This window comes from Anas acuta, chromosome 18 (genome assembly GCF_963932015.1).
Source record: "Anas acuta chromosome 18, bAnaAcu1.1, whole genome shotgun sequence".
NCBI classification, from domain to species: Eukaryota; Metazoa; Chordata; class Aves; order Anseriformes; family Anatidae; genus Anas; species Anas acuta.
In genome coordinates, this window is record NC_088996.1 from 10,532,233 (window position 1) to 10,544,712 (window position 12,480).

Here is a 12,480-nt window from a genome sequence, read left to right on the forward strand (position 1 = left end):
CATGGGTATCCGTGCGCCAGGTTTTTTTACTCCTGGTAAGTTCTTTGATTTTTTATTTTTTTTAAAGGTAATTTCATACCAAGAAAATGAAGTTTTCGTTTTAAAGAGTATTAAAAGAATTGTTATAAAAAAAGGAGGAAACATCTCTCCAGGGATAATATGAAAACTGTATCTGCTTTACAGCTGCTAGGGCCCATTCCAGCAGTTCCCTAAATGGGTCTTGAACCACTGATGGTCCATGGCATGTTTGCTGGAGTTCCACCAACATCTTGGCTCTCTTCCTTGTTTTCAGCTCCTAAACTCTACAAAGAGACAGCTTAAAAATATGCACTCTTCTCTCCTAACACAGCTTTTCCTCTCCACCAGCTGTCCTCGATGGAAGGAAGTCTGGTGCTCCTGGTGGCAGGAAGGCAGCAGATAAGTAAGGAAGGGGCCTATAAGAAAATCAGAAATTCTAAGAAATTTAGAAGTAAGGAAATAACTGGGAGTGATGGAAGATGCCCCCCAGGACAGGCTGCTGTGAGTACGGCTGTGCCATTTCTTGCTCCAATGACCCCAACAGCCTGGGACTGGAGCGAAGGGGATGCACCAGGCACACCCGACAAGTGCTTGGTTAGGTGTTACATCAAAATGGGGTTTTTTCACACACACTGCAGAAGAAATCTGTGCTTTCCTTCCTTGTTTTGCAGATTAAGTTCAGAAAACCTGGCTCCAGCCACCAGAACTGTCCTGGCGCTGGATAGGGCGTGCAATGGGATATCCAGTGGCAGCAGGGGATGGAGGGAAGCCCGAGATACAGCAGGGCAGTTAGTATGGGGTTAATTCCCCAGACCCCAACACAAGGCATGACAGCGCTGTTAATGACCGTGCCACAATAGCAAGCCCTAATGGGGCTGGGCAGGCAAATAAAACTGATTTTAGCGACTGCATCTCAAAAGTTGAGAATGCTTCCATGACTTTTTTGCCAGCGAGAGGGGAGCCGAGGAAGGTGCTGTTTGCATCCCTATTGCAGCCTTTTCACAAGGGATCCTGCTCTGGCCAGGGCTTGATCCTGTAGGCAGGGGTCAGTGATAGCTGAGGGCAGCTTTGGTGCCATCCAGCCTCACCTCTCCCTCTTCTACCTTTGATCAACTGCGCTGCAGAGAGCGGCGTCTCCGGTGAGACTGAGCTCAGCCTCCCTCCAGGATTTATAAACACCTCAACATGTGCAGCCCCAAAAAGCAGGCTCCCTAACAGAGCTGTGAGCATGGACCTCCGATGGCTGCCGTCCCTTGGGTCCCCTCCGTTTGGGGTGGGAGCTCCAAGCCTCCAGCCGCCGGCCCGCTCGTGCCATGTCTGCAGAGCAGAGCAGCCCCATCACAACGGGCTCTGCCCACTTCAAAGGGAGACGTTAGCAATTACGCCGAGCTAATTGTATCCTGATAAGAACACCAGCTTCATTATTCCATCCTGGTTCACATTTTCATATCTGAGTTCTGTTTATTTAAAGTAAACACCCACAAATTATAATTTTTTTTAAAAAAGTACAAGATACCCACGATTTCATTTCCAGGGATACATGTTCATTAGAGATAAGGTGATTAAAAAAAATCATTTTATACTGCTAATTGTAAGCAGAAAACAATAAGCTCCCCATGAAAAATGCACAAATAATGCGCCAGGCAGGCCTGTAACGCTGGAAGTTCAATAATTGTTTTTTTGATAAAATGTTTTCAACTTCTTAATAATATTTTTATAGCTAGGATCTAGCTCTCAGACAATGGGCTGGGAACTCGCATTCCCTGCATGTTTTAGACAAATAACACACGCTCCATCGAAAGCAATGGAAGAATCATTCCTGCCTTGTGGGTATTATATTTTTAATCTACCAATAAGTTTGGGCCTTCTTTCATATATTTTTTTTTAGTTTTACATAAAGTAATTCCAAACTATAAGCCACGACTGACCTAACTACTTATTAAAAATGCTAATATGCTTTTGTGCTTTGATGTCTGGTGAACAATAAAAGGGAGAGAGTTACTCTGGGACACTGTAATCCTTTATTTGTCACTAAGTTATGACACCCAGCAGAGCTGTGTGACAGTCCAAATCAATCATCCCCCGTGCACTGCAGGCCTTCGCTGCCTCCTGCAGAGTCTATGCAGTTTAATTAGCTTTTTTTCACACTAGCATAATGTACATCTGCAGCTTCAGCAAGAAAAAGAAATGGAGGATAGTTCACTGGGATACGGTGCCTTAAAAAAAAAAAAAAAAAGTTCATATAAAAAAAAAAGTCTGAAAGAAGAAACATCGCAATCCTTTGTAGTTTACTTCAGAGGAGTTTGCGGTAGAAATCTACAGGACTGGGTACTCTATATTGTTAAATGTAGATTTTTTTTTAACCTAATAAAGGCCTTTTCAGCTAAAATCTCAGATGGCATTTAAGCCTTGTTCTTTTCTAATGGTCTCTATCTTTTATACCTTCTTCTCGCGGTTGATCATGCCGTAGCTCATTATCTGCTCCTCTTCCCCTCCCCACGGTGGGCTGCTACAATGGAGGTTTCAAACCCGTGTTTGCTGGTTAGAAATCGCTGCCCCCGAGCCCTGGCGGCCGTGGCAAAGCCCTGGGCAGCGCCAGGCTGAAGGTGAAGGCACAGAGGAGCCGCAGGGACCTGCAGGGAACGAACCTCCCCTAATTAGCCCGTGAGCATGGCTGGTGGGGGAGGACGCCGTGAGGGTCCGCGTGGGACCAAGCGAGGCCGTGGAACAGGAGGTCTAAGGATAAATGGGATTGTGTCACCCCAGGGAAATATTTCTAGCCTCGTTATGTGAGTGGTTTGGTCCGATGTGTTCGAGCAAATAAAAGCGACTCAGGTGTGGCCTCGTTTCCAAAAGGGCAGTATCCTTCCCCAGCCATTGCAGCTGATGTGATGGAGCACGGTAACCCGATGGTGCAAGCTGATGCTGCCTGGCTTTTATTTATCTTTTCTACCCTTTGTGTCCCACTGCAAAGTTTGAAGGCAGGCGCGATCATTCCTTACGCTACTCCTCCGAGCGTGACCACAAAGGAGTCACCTGCAGAACACAGCGGCTCCTTTATTCAAATGATAGATTGCGTTACTAGAGCCTTGTCACTCTTAATAACCTTCCAACAGAGAAACGCATCGGAGGAGGTGATGGGTTGGGTTCAAACGGGAACACTCAGCACAAGCAACCACTTTCTGCTCCCCAGTTTCAAGGAGCGAGGCTGCGCTGGAAGCGCCTTACAAAGGCTCTGGCTGCGGACAGCCAAGGTCCAGCGGGTCACAGCAGCAGAGACCCTTACAAAGGAGGGTGAGCGGTCAGGCATCCATCAGCCCCTTGATTTTTAGGCACAACTCCGCCCTCAAATAACACAGCAGTTCCCTTCAGATCTCTTGGGCTGCTTGCATGCAGCTCCAGCCCCTTCGCTCTCAAGAAGCAGCCGTGATGCACCAGCTCTGGGCGCTATGAAAGCGTAAGAGCAGCAGCCAGACCTACTGGAAATCTCCGTCCCTTTTCGAGCTGTACCTCAAATTTCCTTTTAAAGCACCTCTCTAATCCTCCGGTGCAAAAATACTTTATCCTCTTGTGGGAATTATATGTATTTCCCAGTTCAAAGGGGTATAAAATATAAATGTACTTCTGTACAATTCAGCATTAATAAGAGTAAATAGTGTACAGTGCCTTTTCATCTTTAGATTTCAAGTTGCTTAAGCATTTAGAGACTACAGTTGGCATTTCTTGCTGTGCTTCTTCCTGTCCTAATGCTATTATTGAAAATGCTCTTATCCTGGGCCTTGCCTGGGCTAATTCCTTTGAAAAGTCTTATTTCACACTTAGGCCAGTAATTCTTTGCTGGTTTTCCCTTTTCGAACAGGTAACTCATTAAGACTGAAATGCGCGGTTTTCACATGCTTCCAGTCTCGTGTTTATTGGAGGTCTCCAGTTGTGGGCTTGGTGGATGCAAGCAGCAGGCTTCTTCTTCAGATGGGAATCAATTTGAAATGACCGAAATAACCCAGCTGGGCAAGCACAGGGCTGAGTTTCCAACTGCACAGACCGACGAGCAGCCATGCCCCGCAGGAGGGACCCCCGGAGGGACCCTTCTTGCACGGGAACCCCCTCCCAGGCATTTTAACACACGCATCCATCTCCATCCCAAAGCTCCCCGAGACAAGGCACAGCAGATCTTCAGGGACCTGCAGGAGGATGAACACAGGAGCAAGATGACTTCTGGGCTTGGTGCTTGGAGCACAGCCCACGCTGCTCTCACTGGGAGCACACAAGGCTCGTGCTCCTGCCCTTCTCCATGTACCAAAGGACTTCCACCAACACTTCATTAACCAACGTCTTTCTCGTGTGCCCGAGCCACGGCACTCCCAGTTCCTCTTCCCGAGAGCCCGAGGGGTTTGCTTTTCATTTCCACCCCCTTGCTTCCTGGCCAGAGAGCAGCCCTCACCCCCAAACTGGTTCCCAGACAGGTACTGCAGGGCGCCGAGCAGTGCCACTTGATTAGAGGAAGGGATGAAAGGTGAGAGGAAGCTTTGCTCCTTCCTCTTTCTGGTGCCCTGGTGGTGGGAATCTTTCATGGACCAGGAAAAAAGAAAGGTTGAAGGCTCCTTTAAAACAAAGACACATTTCAGACCAGAAAGTGTTTTTTCTTTGTAATTCAGCAGGTCATACATTAAAGTAAAAAGGTGCCCAACCAAATAATAATAAAAGCACTTGTGGGACATCAATACTCTGCAGGGAAAGCATTGCCTTGGTGAAGAGCAACCTGAGGAAGAGGGTGGCTCTGGGGAGAGGCTGAAGGGGCTGGTTCTCTTTTGGAGAAAGTTGAGGGAGGAGGTGGTGGAAAGAGTCGTGCTTCTGCTGGAAGGCAACACAACGATCCATGAATACACGTCGTAGCATTTACCCTCTTCTGTCACACCATCACATCCTTTAAGGAGACCCAAAATGCAGGATCTGGCACCTCGGTGCTCCAGCTGAGATCTGCCAAAGCTTTCTGCGCTGCTCCAGCCCCGTCACCTCCCTGCCCAGCGTCTGCAGGAGGTTTCTGCTCCCGCAGCGTGGAGAATCAAAGGCTTGGCCCTGCTGCTCTGTGCAGAGCCTGGTGGAAAACCTCCCCTCCTCACCTGCCGAAGCGAAGCCGCTGGGTTTTCCCTCGAGTGCTCGTGGTGCCGGCACCACTTGGCTCTGCCAGCGCTGCGAGGGAGTGGAGAGAGGGGTAGGACCTCGGAGGGGAAGTGGAGGTGCGATAGCATCTTCAAGCACCCCAGCAAGACCTGCTGGAATTCACCTGCCAGACCCCGGAGGTCAGCTGGATCTGCACGCGGTTGGGCGGCCGCCTCCAGCAAGGAGACCTGCTGTGCCGGTGAGGGATCCCACCCCGCTCCCCATCCCGTAGCTTCCAGTTTGCTGACACTGGAAAGGCATCAGAGAAGATAGGAGGGTACTTATGCAAAGACTTCTATCAATGGGGAGGCCCGTCTTCAAAGCTTTGATTTTACCAGGTGCTGGCATCCCTTCTGAGAGCTGTTCTTGCTTGGGGGGATTCCATCTCAAAGTCCTCACATCACAGGAAGGGGAGTCCTGCTTTGAAGAGTCTCACCAGCGATGGGCCAAACCTCCTATTTGCATTTCATTTTTGGCTGCACGAAGCTTGCTCGTTGGCACCAACCAAGCGTTTTGCAATCTTTTTCAAGCAACAAGGCACAGCGTTTGCTGACACAGCTCAGCGCCGGGACGTGTACCTGTGCATCCAGCTGAGAAAGTCACCAGCAGTTTAGGCAGGTGTGGAGGGGTGAATTAGAGCCAGAACAAAGCAGCGGTGCACTTGGAGCATGCCTATCAAGTTGCAACAAGCAACAGTTAATGTTAAATTACGGGATGTGCTTCCAGTATTTGCACTTGGCAGCTGGTTTGATTCCTAAAGTGAAACCATGAAGAGAATTTAAGGTTGGATTTATTTTAAGGCTACCTGCTTGAGTTGCTTTGCCGCTGTTCCTGTGAATTTGTGTCACGTTGGGCTCGGGCAGAATTTCTGCTGGATCCTCAGTGCTTCCAACGGGGCCTGCCTGCTCAGGGAGCAGCGTCTTGCAGTATTTCAGAAGTACAAAAGGCATTGCCAGAGGCCACTTAATCTCGTTTTTAACTTCAGCTTTGTCCAACTAAGAGTTTCTTTAATTTCCTAAAGGTTCTCAGAATATAGGGCAGTGCTGACATAATCAAAGCAGCCAAGACTCCAGGCTCAGACACCGTCTTTGACCTTTCGGTGGCTCATTTTCCCTCTGTTACTTACTTTTCAGTGGAATTGTAGAGCTTCACCCTCTAGTGTTTGAGGAGGAGTTTGGAAGGCATTTAAGCAATCAAGGTCATTAGACATTACCTTTCCTGTTGCAAGCCCTTGCATGATGCACCGAGGATTATTAGGCCATTGCCCTTTGGTGTAAACAAACCTTGGAGATGTTCTTTGCAATGCTTGTAACCAGAACAAAGCCCTTTGCGTTGTTAAACCTCTAACATAAGAGAGACTCAAGGAAAGCCTATTTACCATGCATAACACAAGAAAGGTTCCTGAATAATCCAAGACAAAAGGTCTATGCTGGGAAAGTACAGAGGTGGGACTGCCGGTTTGCCTTTTATGAGGATCCCCAGATTCCCCGAGTCTATTTTGGCTGCTACAAAGAACCTGGAGCTTCTGGTCCTCCTCCCTGCTCTGCTCCCTGGCCACAAAGACACAACAAGTTTTTTGTCGGGTTCAGAAATACCCCGTGCACTTCCCTAATGCCTGGAGATGGATAGATTGAGGGGTTCCCAGGGAGACAGCGTCACTCTGAACCCTCCACGCATGGAGAAAGCATTTTGACCTGCCTGTGACTTGGGTTCTGCTCCAGATTTTTTTGGTTCAGCCATCCCTGGTCCAAGGGCTTGGTGCAGCCAGCGTGTTTGGAGCACCAGCAGGACTCGAGGAGCTCCCCAGCCTTGCCAGGCAGCCTCGTGCCCATCTCACAGCCCCTTCACGCACCCTGCAAGAGGAGGTTGTAAGCAACAGACGGGTACCAAGCAGAGCTCATTCTGCCCAGCTTCCCATTTTTACCATCGCCTTAAACCCCTGAGCCCAGCCGTGCTGTACCAGACCCCCCAGGAGACTGCTGTGGCCCCTTGATGGCAGCATGGGAGCGGGTGGCAGAGGGCTGGGGGTGCAGCCCCTGCTTCCCCCGTCAAAGCCCCGTGCACAAAGGGCCCGTGCTCGGTGGCGGTGCACCCGGTGGGTCCTCCAGGGCAGGTCTCCTGCTCCTTTGTTTAAACGCTGCCCATTTGTTGACTCGGAGGCACCCACTCCTCTCGGTGGCGGCAGCAGCAGCGAAATCATGTATCACTCTAATGAGCGTCCCTTCAATAACCATTGCCCTGATTTTTGATACCTGGAGAGAAGATGCACCAGCTAGGGAAGAATTTATCAAAAACACGCCACTGACTAGACATCAGAAGGAACCTCAAAGGGACAGTGAACTAGAACAAAGAACAAAAACATTTACAGAAGTGCTACGCCGAAAAAAAGGGAAAGGAAAAAAAACTGTACTAACAACAGTAACAAGGTCAGCTATAAAACCAGAATTAAAAGGCACTGCTGGGGAAAAGACGACGACTCAAAAAAGCACCAAGAACTAAGAACACAGCTTGCCAATCAGATCTATACAGCTTCCCCTTGATATCTTCCCACTAACAGGCTTTCCTGCAGGACAAGTAAAAAGTTTAAGCGACTGGCTCTGGGAAGGTGGGCTGGAAACGGGAGAGCAGCATTCACAGCTTTTAACACAGATCTTCAGGTTCTGCATCAATGGGATTGCTCAAAGGCGCCCCGAGCCTACAGCAGCCAGCGGGGCCGGGAGCAGGAGCAGCCCTGAAGCAAGGCACTGAGAAAACCCCAGTTAAGCCCATTTTGTGGTTTGAACCCCTACTGGTGGATATCGATACCTGAACGGGCTGCGTCTGCCTCGGCTGTCGCATGCAGCGGGGGGAGCCACTGGTTTAAATCGGCACAAAAGTCCTGAGCTTCACCAAAGTGGTGCTAAAATTAGCATGTGTTGAAATCTTTCAAAAAAAAAAAAAAAAAAAAAAAAAGAAAAAAAGAAGCACTTCCCAGAGAAACAAGAGTTTTCTACTCCTCGAGAAAAGAATTCTACTTTTTGTTCAAAATTTCAACCCATTCATGGGAATATGAAAGCTTTCAGCACTCTGCCAAAACGCTCAAGGCCCTTCCTATGCTGAAAGGTCACCGCAGCACAGCCCTCTGCACCCTGCCTCCTGCTGTATATGCACTAACTGCAGCTCCTGAGCATCCACCCAAAGGGAAAGCCTCTTCCTACCTCCATCCACACAACAGATAAGCTCCGTTTCACCACGCTCATCAAACCAGTATCAAAAACTAGTGGGAGAAATATTCATCCTGAGTTCTCTTGATCCCTCTTTGCCATGGGAGGCAAGGATGTTGCATAGCAAATACTGGTACGAAATTAAGAATATTCCCGGCACCGATACCAGCGCAACTTTTGGAGCCAAGGCAGCTCAGACCTGGACACCAGGCTGCTAATTTCTGCCTACAGAAGCTTCAAGAAAACTGGGTGAACCTCTCCGAGATGCAACAGCTCTTCCACCTTTCGACTCCCGGTGCCTGCCCATCACCTGTGGGCAGCACATCGCATGGGAATTAGGGGTGTGCTGCGGCACGGGTGTGCAGCTGCAGGCTTCAGGCATTACCTGCCCTGACCTCCTGGACTGGGGAGCCCAAAGCAGCACAGGATGCCTGCATTCAGATCACCAAATCGCTCCTGAGGTGCTACAGAAGAGCTGGAGACATCTTCTAGGGTGACACATGCTCTGCCTAAGTGAGCACAGGGGCCAGCCTTCGCTGCTGAGCCCCACGCTCACTGCAACGCAGGGAGCTCAGCACACCGAGACCAACCCTTAGGCAGCATGAACACCCCGTAATCACACGTCTCCCACCGATACCTCTCTAAAACCAGGATGATTTCTACAAGCTAAGATTGCAGGGCTAGGTACTAACATATTTTATTTTTTTTAAGCGGGTCCTGCTTGCTTTTTTCCCGGTCCCTTCCCTGCAAAGCAGTGCTTGTTAGCGAAAGAGAAGAGACTTTTGATTTCTAAAGCCAATGTTAGAATGAGCATTTCCCCATGAGAGCACCTGGTTCTCGTGTTTAATGAGTAAACACAAGGAAACAGAGGTTTGAAGAACGATTGTTCCCAACATCATTACTTCTGAACCCGACATTAAAGAGAAGTAAAAGACAACAGCACAGCAGTTCTTTGTTTTTCCACCACTCTTCCTAAAAAATATCTTTAATGAGACACATTTGAAGTCTAACATGGGGCCGTTCTCCTAGATTATAATTGATAAATCTTCCAAAGTGGTATGGGGAAAGGATTGTGTAATAATTACTTGTTTCGTTTGAGGAAATAAATAAAATATGAAAAATGTAATTATTAACCAACAAAACGCAGTGAGTGGGTTTCCCACCGCTCCGCCGACCCGCGTCGGGATTTCACCAGTCTCTCCGAGCCGAGCACGACACGCGGCGATGTTGCTGCTCGTGTTTGTCTGCCAAACGCCAGCTTCTCTGGGCAGAGTCACCCGCTCGCTTGAAGCTCTCCCATTCATTCCTTTGCCACGATTAATTTTGCTCGAAAACGGAACAAATCGCTATTCCTGACAGGAACAGGAGCTGAGTGCCTTTGGAGCAATGGGAAGGCTCCTCAAGGAGCCAGGGGAGGAGGATGGGGATGTGCTCATGGGGTCCCTGGGCAGGTGGGTGCCCCCAGAGCCTTGTCCCTGAGCTGGGCTGGATCCAGCATCTCCTGGGGACAAAACTCTTCTCCCCTCTGTAGTGTGGCTCCACTTCAGCCCTTCACTGCTAAGAAATTCGCAGCCTAACCCACAGGCAAAACTTATGCTCAGCCCTAAACCGCTCCAAGTACCAGATTTCTGATTCTCAGATAAAACTGTCAAATATGTATTCAAATACACATACTCATGCCTCCTAGACCTTTTCCTCTTCTTGCTTTTTTAACCATTGCTTTGAACAAGAGCATGCAAATTTAATGGGTTTAGAAGACTTCAAGCCAATTCTCCCCTTCTTAATTTTGTAAAATGTTATTATAAATGTTTTATGGGATTTAAAAAAAATATCTCTCTCCTTAAAGTAACAATTTAAATTTTTCATGCACAATGCAGACCTTTATCTTATTCACAGTTGTCATTTTCTGTTTAGCATCACAACACAATACTAATAAAAAAATGCACTTGGATTGCCTTAAGCAGTTTTGCTGATTTTAACGTATGGTACAGCTTTGTTCGTGTTTCTCCTTTCTATAAAGCATCCTCAGATCTTTGTTCTCCAAGAATGCTATTTATTGGTTATAGAGAAGGCAGGTTACCTACGGAGTATGTCTTCCAAGAGAAAATTATATAAATTATAGTAGTTTTCTGAGCCATAATCATTCGGTTTGATTCTGGCCCTTGTAAGCCCCAGTCTGCTTACAACCCATGAGCAATTTTCGGCAAAATGGTAGCAAGCATTGCTCTTCTCAAGGCCCTGAACACTCCTCCTCTCATCATAACCTGCAGATAAATTAATGCTGGAGCCACCCCGACATGGAGCAGGACGAGAGGCACACCTGGGAGCAGCCTCGCTGATGGAAAATCCCCCAGGACCGAGGTTGTTCCGAAAAGAAATGTGCCCGTTGGGTCTCCCCATTGAACACGTTTCCAGCTTTCCAGACTCTAGGCGCAAAAGTGCATCTCTTTCAAGTTCCCCGACAGCAGATTTTCTCTCCATCTTTTCTTTTTGAGAATTCTAGGAGCATCTTCCATTAAATACAAAGATGTTTAGCCTTTTAACCCTCTAAACGCGATACCACAGGCTCTAGTGATCTATTGTCAGTTAAATTCACCCTCTACACTCTCTACTACAGCTTCCCTCTTGTATTTTCCTCCCTGCTGCGTGCACTTATCCCTGCATTGAAAATATGCTTTAGACTAATACACACCATTGGTTATTTTTAGGTATCAAAGACATTTTTCTCAAGATCTTTCTTCATTAATTCACTAATTCACTTTTTTGTCTCGATCCCAGTTGCCCCACGTTCTTTATTGTCTCTTAACCCCGATGCTCAAGCGGTGTCAGCACAGATTAACAGGGAGCCTGAGAGCTTCTGGAGAACGGCATTTCATCTTCTCCTGCATCGCTTCAATCGGGTTTAAACTCCTGTGGCCTTCCATTTGAGTTCAGTTTGCAAATAGCCAGCAATCCCCAAATGAAAGAGCAAAGGAAATACAATCAGCATCATTTTTTTTTCAATTTTGACACACATTCCAAACGCGCAGCTATGTAACAGGAGGCAGAGGAGGAAAGCATCTCAAGAGGAAAGTCTTGCCCCTTCTATTAGTTCCACAAATAACTTTGAGCTGGGCAATAGGAAGAGGGGAATCGTAACGACACGGCACAGAAAACCCTTCCATCTCTTCTCCTGAGTGGCAAAGTGAAGCATTGAGGGTGAGAGATAAGTGCTGCAGACCCTGCAGTGGACGTCATCCACGGTAATAGGTCCCAAACCTCCGACTCGAATGCCACTGCGCTCTGGGGTTTTGTGTTCAATCCTAGCAGCGCCTCTGAATGTTGCAGCTTGAGTTCGTCTCAAATCACAACCCGGTCCTAAAGAATACATGATTGTAAAAAATGTAACTCTATCCCCTATAGACTGCCTGCCCCAGCAATAGCTTCTTATTCCCAATTGCTTTTCCCATGCCAGAATGAGCGATGCTGAGCTAGCAGTTAAAGGAAGGGATTGTGAGCTGGGGGTCCGGGGTCTAATCCCAGCTCAGCTCCTCATATATTTGGGGAAAACACTTTACTTTTCTGACCTGAAAATAAGGTGGCGCTTCTTCATGCTGAAACTTAGTCCGCGAAACTTTGCAAATGGCTTTGAAGTCCCCAGCTGAAAAGTACTTTAAAAGGCCAGAGCATAATTATAGAAGTAATAAACTCTTCTTATTTTCTGTTGCTGGGCCTAGTTTAAGCAAAATAAATTACAGTAAGACCTCGGGAATCTCAGAAGACTCATGAAAAACCTGAATGGGCACAAACCTTAGCACATGGACACCCTGGTGATTGATCAGAATGGGAGACAGCCCTGAAGCTGTTATCTCCTTAGAGGTCTCAGGCTGCTCCTAAGCCAGAGAGACCAAAGAATCTGAAAGTGAAGGGAAGTCGCTCTGTAGGAGGGAGGCCAGCGATGGCAGGGCCGCACAGCCCTGGGAAGAGAGGACAAATTGACCCCAGTGAGGAAAAGGAGGCCTCAGAAAGCACAAAGAGCTCTGTGGAGGGCGAGCCTTCTGGAGCCCGAGGCTGAGCCCTTTGGGAAGACGCAGACTGACCCAAGGAGAGCAAAGCCAAG